General features: G+C 45.0%; 1 long non-coding RNA gene across 1 annotated transcript in view; it reads left to right on the top strand.

The window, feature by feature from the left end:
• The first annotated feature begins 4,012 nt into the window (after window positions 1-4,012).
• The window catches only part of LOC106723636, a 20,526-nt gene continuing 6,996 nt past the window's right edge, over window positions 4,013-17,542 (top strand). Inside the window, exons 1-2 of the long non-coding RNA XR_001359347.1 lie at window positions 4,013-4,072; window positions 6,869-7,011. This is a non-coding gene — a long non-coding RNA (uncharacterized LOC106723636). The remainder of the gene's footprint in view (window positions 4,073-6,868; window positions 7,012-17,542) is intronic.

Below are 17,542 nucleotides of genomic sequence, written 5' to 3' on the forward strand. Positions count from 1 at the left end.
CCCCGCAGTCAGCAGGCCTGCCTGCTCCGCGGGGCGATCTGAGGCGTGTTCGGGGTGGGCCCCGGACGCGAGGGGGGCTGCGAGGCCGCAGGGGCTGCCAGCACTCGCAGAGGGAGGCAGCCACCTTCTGTCCCAAGTGCGTCTTAACCCAGGGCAGAGTCGGAAGGATGGTTTCAGGCAGGTCCACAGGAGAGAAACTCCACTCCGGGAAAAGAACACCCGCGCTTGGCCAGAGGAGGGGCTGCACCGAAACGAGTGCCCATCCTTCTCCCTCCGGCGCAGGCGGCCTCTGCCCACGCCCCCAGTTTCCTGCGCACCCACAGCGGGGTATGGACTGGACTGGGCGCCCAGGTTTCTCTGAGGAGGGTGGGGAGGGTAGGGGACTGAAGGTTAGTTTGAATTTAGGAAGAGCAGGCCTCTAGGGGGCCAACCGGGGCCGGGCAGGTCTCAGCTCCCTCTGGGGCAGGTCTCTGCTACCCTCGGGAGAGGGTGTGGATCAATTCTATGACTCCATCCGCCCCTCCTTACTGGGGACTAGGACTGAGGCTCTGTGATTCCTCTTTTACCGCTTCTGTTTTGTTTTTTTTTTTTCTTATTACAAAAGCAGTGCATGTTTATTGTAGAATTAATGCAAACATGCAAAAGGAAGAAAATAAAAACCCAACTTGCTTTCATTACCTAGAGACAGACCTTTTTTGTATGTCTTGAGTACAAACACAGTTATTCTATGGGACAACTGGCTTTTTCTTTTCAAACAATACGTTGTGAATATCTTTCCAATGAATGTAGTTGGGCATACAGTCTTGCAGTGTGTTAGTTTCAGCTCTCCTTTACTGGGCTTTTAGAGTGTGGCTGTTTTTTTGCTTCTGTCCACACCATTCAGGGGTCAGTCTCCTGCTGGGTCACTATGCATGTTTTTAATTATTTCCTTAAGATCCATTGCTCAAAACAGCTGGGTTAACTGCTCTGCATTTTTAAAAAGTTTTACTACATTTTGTCAAATTGACCTTTAGAAAGGTTATGTCAATTCATACTCCCACCTGCAGAGAATGCAGAAGTCTGTTGCCAGAATTCATCATCATCAATCATGAATATTAGTCTTCTTTTTATTCTTTTATCTTTGCCTATTATTTAATTGGAGTATTCACCTTTTTCTTACTGGTTTGTGTTTTATATACATTCAATCAATTCTCCTGTGTTTGGCAGTTTTTTTCTTCAATTTATCAATTGCTTTTTAAATTTGCACTGAACATTTTTGTGTAATTGAAATTCTTAATATTTTAATGTATAGCTTCTGCTTTTGGTGTGTTTTTTTTTTATAAAGTCCTTCCCTACCTCAAGATTTTGTATTTATCTCTATATATTCCTCTAGTGCTTCCTTTGCTTTATTAAAAACTTTAAGTGATATGGAATTTATTTTGGTATATGGTATAAAATAAGAATCTAAGTCTTCTCCCAGCCCACTCTCCCTACCCTCATTTTTGGTTCTAATCCCTTTTGACTCTGACACACACTACAGCCAGTTCCTAAAGGAGCAGAGCAAAGGGAAGGTCTGGTGGCAGAGGTCCTATCTCCAGGAAGCACAGAAACATTCTAACTCAGGGACAGGACCCATTTGTAGCCATATGTGATCGGAATCACATAGATCTGGATGAAGTCCAGTTTCTGCCACTCTCACCCTGTGGGACCTGGGGCAAGTTACTTAACTTATCTAACCCTCAATTTTGTATCTGTAAAATGGGTATACTAAAAGCACCTAACTCTGAAGATGGATGTGAGGATAACATGGCAATATGTTTGGTATGTAGCAAGCTCTCAATACTAGCAGCAGCAGGTAGAGAAACGATGGAGAAGATAAATGCAAGTGCATCTGATATGGGGATGTTAAAAAGAAATACAAACTATCAGTAATTATAGAAATAAAGGCAAATGAGGCCATGTGCTATAATTGCAGTTTGAGTTCAAGAGAATTTATCCATACCAATTAGGAGGGTTACCTAGGAGGAAAAAAGGCTTATATTCCTACAGCCTGGATCCACCAGAATCTGGACTGAAACTAAACTCAGTTATTTCAAAGGAATCTAGTAGCATTTTTGTTCTCAAACCTGTTCCACGGCTTTCTGATGGGCCTGTCTGGGTTGAAGAGAATCAGCAGAACAAGCCGGCATTTGGAGGACTCACCAATAGAGAGCAAGGGGAGGGGGGCGGGGTGCTTCTAAGTGGGCAGCCATCTCCCTCCTGGCTCACCCCCAGCTGAGGACTGCTACAAAGACAAGTAGTCACTGGACTGGGGCCAGGGGCACCAGTCAGCTTAACCAAAGCACTCAATAGACACTGTGTTTTCCCCCGGCAAATGAGGAAAATGACATGGTGAGAAGGCATATGCCTTGTCCAGAATCACAAATCCCAGGGGCAGAGAAAGCCAAGAGAAATGCTGCCTCAGAAGGAGCCATTTCCCATCGCGAGGATGCCCAGAGCGCGGCCTTGACTAACAAAGGGAATGGGAATGCTGCTCTTGAGCTCCGGGCAGTGGAGGCCCGGCATATTTTTATGAGGCATGGACAATGAGTAGCCATTCAAAAGGCCAAAGCTGCCTCTTCTTAGAAGAAGGAAAATATTTTAGGAATCCCTTGCTACTAGGCAAATGCCTGATTGCTTTTCAGGGCAGTGAGACTCAGCTTGTTGCTCTGTACTTAGGGCTTTAAGCTTTGATTCTGAATTTGCTCCAATAGAACAGTAGTTCTCAATTCTGGCTGCACAGCAGAGTGAGCTGAGGAACTCTTAATAACACCGATGTCCAGGTACCACTTCTAGGAAGCGGAATTAAATTGGCCTATAGCAGGGCTGAGATGTCGGTCGGTATTGCTAAAAACTCCTTAGTGACTCTGACATGTAGTTTAGAGGTAAGAAGAAGCCCCTTTTTGCAATGCTGTATTACCTCTCTTCCCAGCCACTGACAACTAGGTTACAAGACAAAACTATTCTAGGAATGTGTTTCTCAAACTCTAAGGAATTCTCCGGGGATCTTGTTAAAATGCAGGTTCTGATTCAGGAGGTCTGAGATGGAGCCCGAGAACCTGCATTTCTAACAAGCTCCCAGATGCTGCTGATACTGTTGGTCTTGACCACGTGTGAGTCCCAGGAGTCTAGAGGTGGTCCTCATATTTCAATGAGCATAAAAATGGCCTGAGAAGCCTATTGAAAAAACAGATTCCAGGGCTGACCTGGAAGTGTCAGGGATGGGGTTTAGGAAACTGCATTTTTAACAAGTCTTCAGGTGAATTGATACACTTGGTAGTTCAAAGGCCACACTTGCAGAATGTGGTCAGTCTGCCTACAGTTCTCTCAGGCGTTTATCTTTTTAGCACATCCTGGAGGGAACGCTTGGCTGAAAGATCACACAGTCAATTGACTTGGAGTTGAAATTGAGCAGAGAGCCCATGATGCCTAGCTCCCAGGCCTGAACTCCAGCTCACTGACTCTGAGATCCCTTATCATTCAGGCCAAACCCCATCACTGCAGGAAACCTACACGTCCTTGCATTTTCTTGAAATGAAGAAGCCATTGGTTTAGGTTTAGGTTTTGATTTTAAAGTTATTTGACCTGCACCCCCCCACCCCGCTCGCCCCCCAAACAACTGTGACTAATGCATAGATCCTGGGAGTGTGAAAACCAAAGGCTTTAAAAGATGCCTTCCACCCAAGGAAAAACCTCAAGCAGGAAAGTGAAAGGTACAAAAATCAATGCTATATGTGATCTCAAAGACACTAAATAAGAAGTCTCCACCAAATTAATGTGCTTTATTCCCTTTGCTGAGACAGCATGGGAGGTGGAATCAACCCGGGACCTGAAATGAGCATCGGAAAGAAAACGGACGCATACCACTTATTCTCTAATTTGGTTCCTGTTAGACCCACTGCTTATCGAATACTAATTATTCAGTTTGTAGGTGATTCTGGGTCTTTTTTATTTCCTGGTTCTTCTCTCTTACTTCTCTTTGTTTGGGCCCTTACAGTGCTTATCAGCATCTCCACCAAGGAGGAACAGTGGAAATGAACCCCATGTGAGGCAGGTAACATCTGTGAGTAGATCTGCTTAGAGGTTCAATGGGAAGAACGAATTATTATTGCAGGTCTCATGGAATTCACCTCAACGTGCTGTCTAGGCTCACTTTTATATGATGAATTAAAGTCTTATAACAGGAATAGAATGCCTTCCCCATAGTTCAACAACCACCAGCAACAATTTGGTAGAAAAATTAGAACTTGAAAAATGCTCTATTCTTTCATTCATTCAAATATACTTTACTATTTTATATGCTTCTTATTCTCATGGTCGTGGTAAAACTGTTGTGAGATGGGGACATAATTTATTACCACCTACGTGTGACTTTCATGTTTAAGGAAGGTTTTTTTTTTGTCTCTTTCTTCTAGTAGTTACAATATATTATGTAACAAAACATAACTCCTTTTCCCATTACTTGGTATAATAAATATCTTGGTGAAATTTCTTACAGAGTTTGATTACTCAGTCAAAACCTAAGTATCCTGCTGGGAGAAGAACAATCATTTTAGTGACATTGTTCTATGCTTCGGTTGAATTGAATAGTTACTAATCCAGCCAGAGAAGAAAGAGACAAGTAATTGGAATGGAGCAAACACACTGAGCCCCTAAAAAAAAAAAGACTCACAAGAAGTATAAAATTTCTCATCAAATGTCTGTCTGTTTACTCCTTTCTTTACAATAGTCATTGTAGCTTTTAGAAATAATTCTAGGAGCCTGGTCTACACTACGGAAAAATGTTATTCCTCATTCAAATGATCTGGAAGTGAATTTAAACAAATATTACCTGCCAATGGTCAATGTTAGGTCAATAACTCTAATAGCCAATTTGAATTTTCTTTTAAGAAAATGTAACATCCCCATCCACCCTCAACCCCTCACTGTGTAATGTCACCAGATTTTTTTGGATTGTCTGAGGGTAGAAAACAGGGAGGTTGGCTGGCTGATTTTCATGTAACTTGCATAAATTAATAGCAAAACTTTTCTCTCATTCACCTACACATTCCCAGGCCTCTTCCAGGATCAATGCTGGAGAGCAGTTAGGCAGAGCGGACGCAATGGGAATAGATGTCTTGGTGTGGTGTGGTCAGGATCCCCTAGAGAAGATGCTGCATGAAAGTATCTTCTGGTAAAGAACGCAGCACTTGGTTCTGGGTCGGCATGTAGATTGGCAGCCTGGGTTTAAAGCAAGCATGTCAAACTCAAAGGCTAACATGGGCCAAATAAACAAGGTTTAAGTTTATGTGGGCCGCAAAAAAAAAAAAGCTTCAATTTTCATTGAAACATAGGGTTATTTCGATAGAGGCATGCTGAATACAAAGGGCTGAAAGAAATGAGTAATCGTTAACATAAAATAATAGAACATTTTAATAAACATTTAATATTTTTCTTGAACATTAACTGACCAGACACTGAATAACTACACAAATTAATAAGCGTAATGCAAATAAACCTATTTTTCTTGTTCTCCGAAAGTGAAATATTTCCTGTTGCGCACACCAAACAAGTCAGTACAAGACTAATGACGTGGCAATTGGCTGCTGAAATAATCGCTGCTAGTATTAGTGGAGAGAAATGGTACGCCTGCACGTAAGGTGTGTAAGGGAAATGAAGGCAACACGATTACAGTCATCAGTCATTAGTGAATGTTGTAGTTTGTTATTAATAATTATGTATAATAAGATATTGTAAAAATTAAGTTACGAAATTTTTATTAAAACGTTCCTTATATACTGTTATATTGGCTGGGTCGCAAGTTTGACATGCTTGGTTTAACTGTATCAGGTAATCAATGACTTTTTAAATTTATGGATTTGTAGAGCTAGAAGAAGGGATCTCTGAGGGAATAGAGATTACATGAATTTCGGATCCAGCTGCAATTTCCTCTATTTTTCTTTTACACAGAATCACAATTTTGTTCAGTGTTCCCTCTGGAGACGCTGAAATGATGCCCGCCCTCCCCCTCCTCCCGCCCCGTCTCCTTTCCAGTGATTGGTTCAGGAATGGCATGTGTAACTCAGTGATGGCCAGTGCTATGTGAGGGAAGTCTTCTGGGGCAGCGGTCACCAACCTTTCGGATCTCACAGACCACCAGTGGTCCGCAGACCACCGGTTGGTGACCGCTGCTCCAAAGGTTTCCTTAAACCAGCGGTCGCCAACCTTTTGGACCTCACGGACCACCAGTCGTCTATGGACCACTGGCTGGCGACCGCTGTTCTGGGGGATTCTCTCTCCTTTTCCTGGATGCTGTGTCTAACCGTAATGTTCAGGATTACAGCAGTCATTTTCCTACCAGCATAGGATGAAGGGTATACTCAGGATGACAAGAAGAGAGAGGAAGACAGAAAAACCTAGGTTTTGGATGATATCATTGATCAACCCCTGTAATGGTTAATTTTATGTGTCAACTTGACTAGCTAAGCAGGGGTCCTCAAACTACGGCCTGCGGGCCACATGCAAATACAAATATTGTATTTGTTCCCGTTTTGTTTTTTTACTTCAAAATAAGGTATGTGCAGTGTGCATAGAAATTTGTTCATAGTTTTGTTTTTTTAAAACTATAGTCCGGCCCTCCAACGGTCTGAGTGACAGTGAACTGGCCCCCAGTTTAAAAAGTTTGAGGACCCCTGAGCTAAGGGATGCCTAGGTAGCTGATAAAACATTATTTCTGAGTGTGTCTTTGAGGGTGTTTCTCTGAGAGATTAGCATTTGACTCTGTAGACTCACCAAGTAGAACAAACAGGTAGAGGAAGGGTGAATTTGCTCTCTTGCTTGAGCTGGGACATCTGTCTTTCCCTGCCCCCAGGCACTGGTGCTCCTGGTTCTTCAGATTCAGACTGGTACTTACACCGCTGGCTCCCCTTTTTGGACTGGAACTATACCACCAGCTTTTCTGGGACTCCAGCTTGCAGACATCAGATCATAGGATTTCTCAGCCTCCATAATCATGTGAGTCAATTTCTCATAATAAATCACTTTAAATATCTCTTCCTTTGGTTCTGTTTCTGGAGAATCTTGACTAATACAAACCCTAAGCTGCCCTGCTACTCAGCTTTCTCTTTTGCAGGATAATACAGTTTCTTAATATTTAAACCAGTTTGAATCAGGATTTCTGTTGCCTATGGCCCAAAACATCTTAAATGATTAAGAGAATCTTAAGACCAAGTTCTCATTTCACAGAAGATGTAACAGAGTCTGCTCAATGTCATGTTGCAGGTGACAAGAGAACTCAGGACTAGAGATTGGGTTTTCTGCCCCAGGATCATCTTTATTATATGCTACCTCTCACAATTTACTCAATTATAAATTAAAAGTGGCTTAAAAGTATATTTCTGAACTCACTGTACTTGTATTTAATAACATTGCCTTACCTAGGTCAAAGTCTGGAATTCCAACCCAAATTGTTCTCATTTGTACATGCTGAATCAAACTGTTCACTCACACGCACGAAGAATGTGCTGGTTCGCTTTGAAGAACTCAAAACACTTTGTTTTGCATTGCTGGGGAGCATTGGACTGGGAGACTTGATCAGCAAGGAAAACAAATTATACCTCTTTGGATCAAGATTAGTCATCTGTGAGGTAGGGGAGACCACAGGATATTGTCCAAGGCCTTTGCCAAGACTTTGGTTGGAAGATTTCATGGAATCCAGAGCAGAGGATGAGGTGAGGGTAGGAGGGGGGGATAAAGGGTGGTAAGACTGGTTTATTCTTTCTGTTTCTAGTAGCATTTCTTAGATCAGACCATCCCCCATCTACCATGCCTTCTGCTTGTCTCTGGTGTTACCTGCATTGTGCCCATCCAGTAGGGCCCAGGTTAAGCCGTATCTCCTCTGCCAAATCTTCTCTGATCACTGCAGCACACACCAGTGACTCTTGGAACTCACTTATTTCCTGGACTCCTTACTCATTCATTAAGCATGCCACGTTATTATGGAATATTTCAGTCATTTTGCCTCTGCCTCTAAATTTTATCTTTAAGGAACAGATCAGCAAAGAAAAGAGGACATGGACTTTAAAGACACATTTACTTGGTGTGAATCCTGCTGTGGGTCCCTACTTTGCAAAACTCCAGGGGCCAGTTAGGCAACATGGCAGCCCTGCCTGGCTCTACCAGTGTGCAGTAACCTTCTCTGGCCAGCTCTGGAATGCAGTTAGGGCAGGACTGGAAAAGCAAACAGTATTAATTTTTTATTGCTGCTCAAGTGACCACAAACTTAGTGCCTTAAAACAACACATGTCTGTTACCTTACGGTTCTGCTGTTCATTCGTCGGTTGAGTCAGTGAGGCTGGTATCGTCAGGGGAGAATCCATTTCCTTGCCTTTTCTAGCTTCCAGAGGCTGCCTGCATTCCTTAGCTTGTGGCCCCACATCAGTCCAAACTCTGTTTCGCTTGTCACATGTCTGTTGATCTGTCTCTGACTTTCCTACATCTTACAAGGACCCTTGAGATTACATTGGGCCCTCCTAGATAGTCCAGGAGAACCTCCATCTCAAGAGCCTCAATTTAGTCACTTCTGCAAAGTCCCTTTTGCCATTTGAGGGAACATATTCACAAGGATTAGGACATGTACATCTTTGTGTGGCGGGGGAGGGGTACAGGGGGAGAGGAGGCATTCGTCTGCCTACCACAAATATTTTCTGTGGATATCAGTTTCCACATCTATAAAATGGAGACACTTGCTGTCTTCCTCACAGGATTACTGAGGTGACTGAATGAGGTAATATATGTATGTAAATCTCCAGGCCCGTGCCTGGCACAGCGGAGGTGATCACTTCTGGTCAGTGTTTTCTCCTGAGTGGTTTGTTGCGAGCTGGAGGTCAGGCACTCTGACTTCTACCTCTTTCTAACCCTTTAACTTCTAGCTAGTGTGGGATCTCAAATAGGAAATCAATAAATGTAATAAATAATTACCTTGATCGATGGCAATGCCTTGCATATAATAAGAGCTCTGAAATGATTTGTTGACTTTTTGTTAGCAATGGATGGAGTGGGGGGGGCGGGGGGGCACCTGATTAAATGCTATTATTTGTTGGATCCAAAATATAAACTTGGATTCTTCTGCTACACTTTTACCCAATTACCCTAAACACTAGTGGGAGAGAGGAATTAGCTCACAATACAATTTAAAGGAGGAAAAAAGAAATCTTGCTGTCATGGACTTTTCCTTTTGGTCTGGAAACTTCTTGGTTTCCTGGGGTGCAGCTGACTGTTCTCTCTGCAACTGAAAAATCTCTCCAGGGCCCTGTCCAGTTGGGTCACACAAAGCCAGTCTTATTATTTAGAGAGCACACAATGCCCCCTCACATGGGGCACAGAGAGGAAGGAATTTTTTAAAAGCCAATTCCAGTGCCCTGGAGCTGCAAACTGCCCTCGGGGCAGAGAAGCCTGCAGAATAATTGGGAGGAGTCTGGCAGGAGGGGGGCCGCTAAGTTAAAGCTGCATTTCTCTGTATCCAGGGATGCCACACCACTTTTTAAGCATTCCCCTCTGGGACAAACCTGTATGTCAAGATAAACAATGAAATAATATGCAAGGGCCGGATCGGGAACTGCAGCTTCAGCCTGAGAAAATAACATGGGGAACGGGGAACGACAGTCTGTCTGCGCTGCCGAGCTGGGGAGACAGGTCCCTAGGATTCTGCGAGAGAAACGGGGCAGGGAGAGGCGCTGCCTGTTTGGAATAGGCTTCAGGCCCTAAACTTGGTAGGTTCATGCTTTTTCAAGATGATAAGGTGGCAAAAGACCTTTGATCGTTCCTCTGTCAAACCGTAGTGCAGTGGCCCCAGGATCCCTCATGCAGATGTGGCTAGTGAGTGGGTGAGAGAGGGTCCGGAGACCAGATCCCAAAACTGTGAGAGGGACGATAGTCACAGGAGGGCAGGCAATTGGGTGGGACAGCTTGGCCCTTAGAGCTGGGTAGGGATTTTAAGGAGAGGATGCTGCACGCTGCCAACCCGAGTGTCCTGCTGGGCTTCCACGTCATGGTGTCCGGGCAGTGAAGGCCACGGGGCGGTCAGGGAAACACACTTGGTCAGAATGCTCTGAACTGCTAGTGCAAGGGGGTTGAACTTGTCTAAGGGACTTTTGGGGGACAAGGGGGAAGCATTGTTTGTATACTGTGTGACCAGAGTATAGAACTCATGGTCCCAAGCGATGGCTGAATGGTCTTACTGTCTGGTCTCTCTGGGCAGAGCAGGCTGGCAGGGTCTGGGGAGTCAGGCCAGCTGAGGCAGCGTATTTCAGAGGCCAGAGCAAATCCCAGCAGTAATACCCGGGCCCATAGCCACTGGTGCCCAGGGCATGCGGCCCAGGCCTGGCCTCAGGTTACCGAGGTTCTGGGCAAGAGAAGGGTGAGTCTGGTGAATATGCAAGAGCACCTGCACCCAGGGAGCTGCTGAGTGCAGGGTGAGGGCCCGGTTAGAAGGCCTGGCCTGAGGGACATCCCTGGGATCGGATCATTATTTAGGGGCCCCTTGGAGCATTTGGATGTAGGGAATCCTTTTCTTAGGGCTTAAAGTTATAGCTCAGGAGTGGAGGCTCAGAAATGTTTTGAGTAGAATGGCCCTTCAGAAAAACTGAGACACACACAGTCTTTAGGATAGACATTGGGAAGTGCAGTCAGGCTAAGCAAGGGCCATACTCTGGGGCCCTTTTGTCATAAAACAGAGGGTGGTCTTTGAGTCTGGCCTTGTCTAATCATTCCCATGTCAGGCCAGCCAGTCCCCCGGAGGGCTGTGGGGGATATGCTCCCAGACCGAGGGCTTGTGAATGGGGTGAGAGAGGGTCCAGAGACCAGATCCCATATGCTCCCAGTATGTAGGGTAGAAGCAAATTCTACTCTGAGAAGCCCCGTGGGGGGCTCAATGCTGGATAAGAACCAAGGGGAGCTTGGTTCATACACTTTGACAGAGGACGGTTGCCAGATTTAGCAAATGAAAATAAAGGACACTCAATTCATTTGAATTTCAGAAAAAAACACTGAATAATTTTTTGTATATGTATATCCCAAACATTGCATAGGACATACTTTTACTGAAATTATTTTTTCTTTTTCTGAAATTTAAGTTTAACTGGGCATCCTGTGTTTATCCAGCCACCGTATTACAGCAAAGCAAAGCAGGCAAGGTCTCACCTTGACCTCTACGAAAGGCCCCTTTTAAAAGTCAGATCCTGAGTCAGCAGAACAAGCATAAGTGTTGAATGAAATATCATTTTCCATAAAAATTCTTTGGATTTAGTTTGCAATCCCCTCATTGAAGTGCCACCCACCAGTGATCCTCAACTGGTTTGATAAATACGTACAAGTACAGAGATGCAAAGCCCGGTGCAGTCACAGCGTATAAAAATCCCATCATTTCATGGCTTTCAGAAAGCTTGCTGATATCTCTCTTTGGCTTCTGTTCTGAAACCCACTGTGGGAGAAAGCCATGACTGCTCTCACTGGGCCGGAAATTCCAGGCCGAAATGACCTGGAGGTAGCGGCCTGCTTCACAGCCTGTCAGTTTCTGGATAGTGTTACTCATCCATCACTCATGCCTGCTAAATTGCAGAAACTCCTTTTCTTCATATCAGACTTTATTTGCTCATAATGCAGCTTGAGCTCACTTTCTGCCATGTCCACAGGGAACTGGGTACCACTCTGTCCACTGGGTCTCGAGGGAAACTGTTAAGTCAAACCAAGGCTTTAGCTTCTATTTCTTCCCATCTGAGGCTGAACCTCTGGGTCCTCTCCAAATTCTCTGTATTACTTTTATGCTCTGATCTGGTTTTGGCTGGAGCCACATTGACCATCTTTCTGTTTGTTGAATGGCCCATTCCCTCCCTAAGGCACCTGGAGTATTCTTTTTCCAGGTCTCCCTACTGCTGCTCCCCTCACCTCCTCCCTGGCCTCCCAGTCTAATCTCTATGATGTCACTGGCTTACCAAAATCCTCACAGCACTTATTACTGCTGTTATTTTCCAGTTTACATATTTGTTCATTTATTAATGATGTCTCCCTCATCTGGAATGGAAGCCCCAGTCTTAGGATAGTGCCTGGAGCATAGTAGGTGCTCTACAAAAGTTGTGAAAGAGTGAATGGCTTTCCGGGAAGGGCTGGAGGAGACTGGAGGGCTTCCCCACAGTTCCCTCTCTCCCTCTGGTCTCTTGCTCTCCACCACACCCACAAATAAGAGAGCCAGCGGGGCAGTGCTCTGATTGTTTTACATATAAGATAAGAAAACAACTGAAACTTGGTCCTCCCTCTATGGAGATAAAAGCTAAGTGGTATTTTTTTTTCAAGAAGAATGCGTGTAATAACAGTAATCTGAAAATAATGATATCTATGAGGTCCTTGGCAAAGCCACCCAGGAAAAGAGAAACAATAGATGTGAAAGCTTCAGTGAGTCATAACACCACCTTCCAGCCTCAGACTGCCCTGGACTCAGATGCAGATAAGCTCGTTTCCTCAACTCTAGACCCGGCTGTACGTGCCCCTTTTTATTCCGAGCGCCAACTGCATTCTCCAGATAATGGCGAGGTACTGGCTCTCCTTCAAAACTCTCCACTGTGCAGAGGAGGGATGAAAAGGATTCCTCATCAGCTTCTTAAGGTTTAAACAAAAATAGCTCCCTTCCTGGGCCTGCCCACTGGGCTTCTTTCCTCTCATCTTCTATAGAAAGCTGTTGGCTGGACCAGTGTTCGTCAAAGATGGCCTGTGGACCACCCACATCAAAATTATTTAAAAGCTTATTTAAAATGCAGATTTCTCAGACTCACTAGAGACCGAGACTTTAACACGCCGGGTAGAGCCAGGGATCTGCGTTTTTACTGACTCCACTCCCCAGGGATTCTCAAGCACACTAGGGTTTCAGGGCCACTGGGCTTGTGCAGCCATATGGCCCTCACAGAGCCATATGCCTGTGTTATCACTTGGCTTCCTATGGGGGTTGTCTCTTCTTCCCAGTGCAATTCGAAGGGCAAGGGATACATTTGACATTTCTTTTTTATTTCTTGCGGCACCCTTAGTGTCTAGTTCACTACACTGTTCATTGTGTTTAACAAAATATTTATTGAATGAGGGACCTGGAATAATTTCCCTTTGCTTAGAACTTGTTCAAAGAAATGTTTCTCCCAAAAGATTGGATCATGAATTTGTCAATTTGATGCTTAAGACAGATAGATTTCTGTGTGGATTGCTCTCCTGAACAAATATGTATATCAAAGCTCCCCCTCCTTGTCCAGAGAAGGTCAAAAAAGGACATACTGCTGGGCAAAACTGCCTAACCCAAAAGGTAGAGACAGTCTTTGCTCTTTCCTGGAACCACTGTCTAAAAAGATTCATGAAGATTTCTGGATAAGGGAAGCCTTACGTGAATAGGTGGACATGTGCAAGGTGTGGTTGAGGGGGTGCTAGAAGGCCTACTTAACCAGTTGTACCAGGTGGCACCTGACCTGGTGAGGAGGCAGCAATGGGTGAGATAAGGTCCCCAGGTGGAGAGCACCTAGGGCAAACATTACCTCTTCCCAAGTCTTGCTCAAAGTTATTTCTGAGGCAAAACCATGGTGAGGCTGCATCACCAATGTGAAGTTGTGAATGTCAGGAATGAGAGGGAGGGAGGTGGAGGTTGGAGCACAGAACTCTAGACTTTCAGAGCTGGATCTAACCTTGCTTAGTTCAACCTGCCGTTGGAATTAGAAATTTGATCTACAGCCTCCTGGACATCCTGTTTGAGCCATCCCAGGGAGAGCCCGCTCCTTCCCTTGCAGTTGATTCAGGGGTTAGAAAGTACTTTCATGGATGGAGCCACAATCTGTCTTCTTGAGGTTTTCTGCCCTTTGCTTATAATCCTTCCTTTTCTAGACAACTCCCTTTTTTAGATGCTATTTCCTGACAGATAACTATACTAATAATAGAGGAATATGCAAATTGTCTGGGATGCCGTCACAGTAACAGTAACGACCAGTAGGCTGCCTGGGGTGACCAGGCCGGCAGGGGGGTTAGTGAGGGATGACCAAACGACTGAACAGCAGGCTGCATGGGGTGACCAGGCTGGTAGAGAGGCAGTTGGGGGCAACCAGGCCAGCAGGAGGGGCAGTGAGGGGCAACCAGGCCAGCAGGCGGGGGGCAGTTGAGGACGACCAGGCTGGCAGGGAGGGAAGTTGGGGGTGATCAGGCTGGCAGGGGGGCCATTTAGGGGCGATCAGACAGGCAGGCAGGTGAGCAGTTAGGAGCCAGCAGTCCTGGATTGTGAGAGGGATGTCCAACTGCAGGTTTAGGCCCCGATCCCGGCAGTCGGACATCCCCTGAGGGGTCCTGGATTGGAGAGAGTGCAGGCTGGGCTGAGGGGACACCCCTCTCCCTGTGCACAAATTTTGTGCACTGGGCCTCTAGTTTATATATAAACATAAATACCTTATGTCCTCCCACAGTTTTCTATCCTGCAGGTCAAACTTCTGGAATTACTTCCACTTCTCTCCTTATGACTTGGTTCTCTGCCTCCTGTTTCTTTGGCTCATTGACTTTCTGATGTCAAACAGCCTCTGTCCCCCTCTCTGTTTCTGTAGACCACACCTTCATCTTCTCAGGCACCAGGCTTGAACAATGGACTCAGCCTTATCTCCTTCTTCTTTCTTGCCCTGAAGCTGTTGGGAGTTAGGGTGGTGGCGGTGCACGTTTCCACATCTTGGGTCAGTTTTTGTTGTTGAGAAGTCCCTGAGGCAGAAGGTGAAAATGTACGTGGCGTAAGCTAGAGATAGTTCACGTTGAAGGCTTGACTCTCTCAAGGAGAGCCTATGAGCATCAACTTCCCCAGCATAGCTGAGGCGAGGTGACCTGGGGCAACAAGTGACTGCTATACAAAACCCTTCACCTGCTCAGAACTTTGCAAAGAATTTCCCCATTGCTCCTGGGATGAGTTTAAATTTATTTTGGCATAAAAGGCCCTTCCTGGTCTGGCTCAGTGCATCTCTCCAGCTCATCTCTAGCCCCTCCCTGGAGGACACTTTGTGCTCCAGCCATTCTGAATAATATCCCAGTTATTCTGAATGCTCCATGTTTTTTCTAACAGAACTTTTTACATTAAGATGTTATTGGTTTGGCCTATTGGTATAGGGGGAGGGTGGGTCCACCAGAGCTTCTGGAAGCTGTGAAAATGAGGGTAAACTTATATTTTAAACTTACATTGGACTAAGTTTATATTTTAAAAAGATCAAACTGGTCTGAGTCTGGAGGATGAATGAGAAGGAAGTGAAGCAATAAGAGAAGTTCACTGTGGCTGAAGTTGACCCTGAAGACAATGAGGGAGCCATGAGTGTGTTTTAAGCAGAATGGTGAAGCAATCATGTTCACATGTTAGATGACTCTGGCTGTAGGATGAAGCATGGATTTGAGGGTGACTCATTTGGTGTGGGGATTTAGGAAGTCAAGAATAATGTCACAGTGTCAAGCCTCGATAAATGGGTAAAACATGGTGCCAGGTGGGGTGGGAGATAGTGAATTAAGTTAGTCTGAGTTTGAGATACCTTTGGGACATCCAGAAGGATTTATCTGGAAGTCTGTTCAAGAGGGAGAACTTGGTTGGAGATATAGATTTAGGAGTCATTAAAGGATATAATTGGCCTAGCCCAGAGAAAGTGTTTATTGAGAGTAAGGAAGACCTTGGGCTGAACTCTAAAGAACACCAGCATTTGAGAGATGAGAAACCCATAGCAAAGGCTGAGAAGGAGAGGCCTGAGAGGTAGGGGATATGACCACAGTGGAGTGTGTCATGAAAATCAAAGGAAGAGGCTGCGTCAAATGCTACTGAAAGTGCAAATGAGATGAAGACAGAGAAGAGTTTGTTGGTGTTATTAAACAAGCAGATAGTTGGTGATACTGGTAAGAAGGGCTTCTGTGGGTGGTGAGGTCAGAAGCTGGTTGCAGTGGTTCAAAGAGTAAGTAGGTGTTGAGAAGGTGGAGAGAAAGAGTGCAGACACATTTTGTTTTTAAAGAAGTTTGGTTGAGAAGGAGAGGAGAGGCCAGTAGATGGTTGAAAAATAATACTGAGAGACACTAAAGCATGTTTAAAGATTAATGTGAAGGTTCCAGGAGAGAGGGAGAAATTGACCTTACAGGAGACGGTGGGAATGATCGATGTAGTGGAAATGTCTGAGGATGGGGGAAAGCAGGGATGGGATGCTGAGCAGACTACCTCAGAAGGGGGGACAGCCCTGCCCCAGTAACAGGAGGAGAGAAGGAGATGTGGACCAGTGAGAACACAGGGAGAAATGATGGTAATTTGGAGATTTATTTTACTTTGAGAAAAAGGAAGATCAACTGATGAGGTTTGGGGATGGGAGCAGGGATAGCCACTCAGGTTTGAGGGGAGTATAGAAAGTTAAAATAGCTGCATCAGAGAACAGAGAGCTGCTGAGAGAAACCATGGGTTTCTGGGCAGTGTAGAGGCTCAGCTGACTTTTGATGACCTCTCAATAATTTTTCTATGTGGAAGTGATCTCTGTCCCTCTCACACTCTTAATCGTGTGTAGAATTATCTGTACCTCTCTCAGTTAGCTTATCACTTTCTAACTCTTTGTACAGTTACATGTGGGCCTCTGAGCTCTCCTACCAGCTCTCCTGTCATTTTATTACTCATAGCCCTGTGACATCGCATGGCACAAAGAAGGGGATCAAAAAAACATTTGTAGAATAAGTGAGTGCGGCCTGACCCTGTAGCAGACAGCAGGACACTTACTCTGTGATCTGGCAAATGTGCATGTGGAAAGCAGAGCTATATACCTAGTGGGCTCTGACATTAAGACAGGTAGCTGGAAATATAGATTTAGGAGTCATTTGCGTTTATAAATGGCCAAGTTCAGAGAAATTTGACTCTGACACCTTACTCTCATTTAGGTACTCCAAAGTCCATGACACCCTATTATCAAATTCTCAGGACCTTGGAGCAGCATTCTCAACTCTATCAGACACACAGCTCTTTTCATTAAAACTTATTTGATCACTCCCATTTTATTTTCTTGAGGTGAAATTTATTGATAGCATAACCCACCTTTTACATACAATTTAAAAATTAATATAAGGTGCTAATGTAATAAAGAAGAGGAATAAAAATAAAAGTCATCCTATATAATAAAAGTGTATTGTGTAAATTGTCCCCTTGACCGAGAGGTCGTCTGGGAGTTCAATCAGGGGGCAGGGCCAGCCAGGGGAAGGGAGGGAGTACCAGTGCCAGAATTTCATGCACTGGGCCTCTAGTCTAATCTAATAAAAGAGAAACATGCAAATTGACTATACCTCTGCTACACCCACAAGCCATGCCCACCAGCCACGCCCACCAGCCAATCAGGAGCAAATATGCAAATTAACCCAACTAAGATGGCGGGGGCCACGGTGCTGGAGCGAGCAGGAGGCTTGGGATGCCCCCAGCAATGGAGGAAGCCAAGCTTCCTGACTGCCCTGCCGGCCCTGAGCTCCGCTCAAGGCTACAAAGTTTCAATTATAG

This window comes from Myotis brandtii, unplaced genomic scaffold, assembly GCF_000412655.1.
Source record: "Myotis brandtii unplaced genomic scaffold, ASM41265v1 scaffold115, whole genome shotgun sequence".
Lineage (NCBI taxonomy): Eukaryota > Metazoa > Chordata > Mammalia > Chiroptera > Vespertilionidae > Myotis > Myotis brandtii.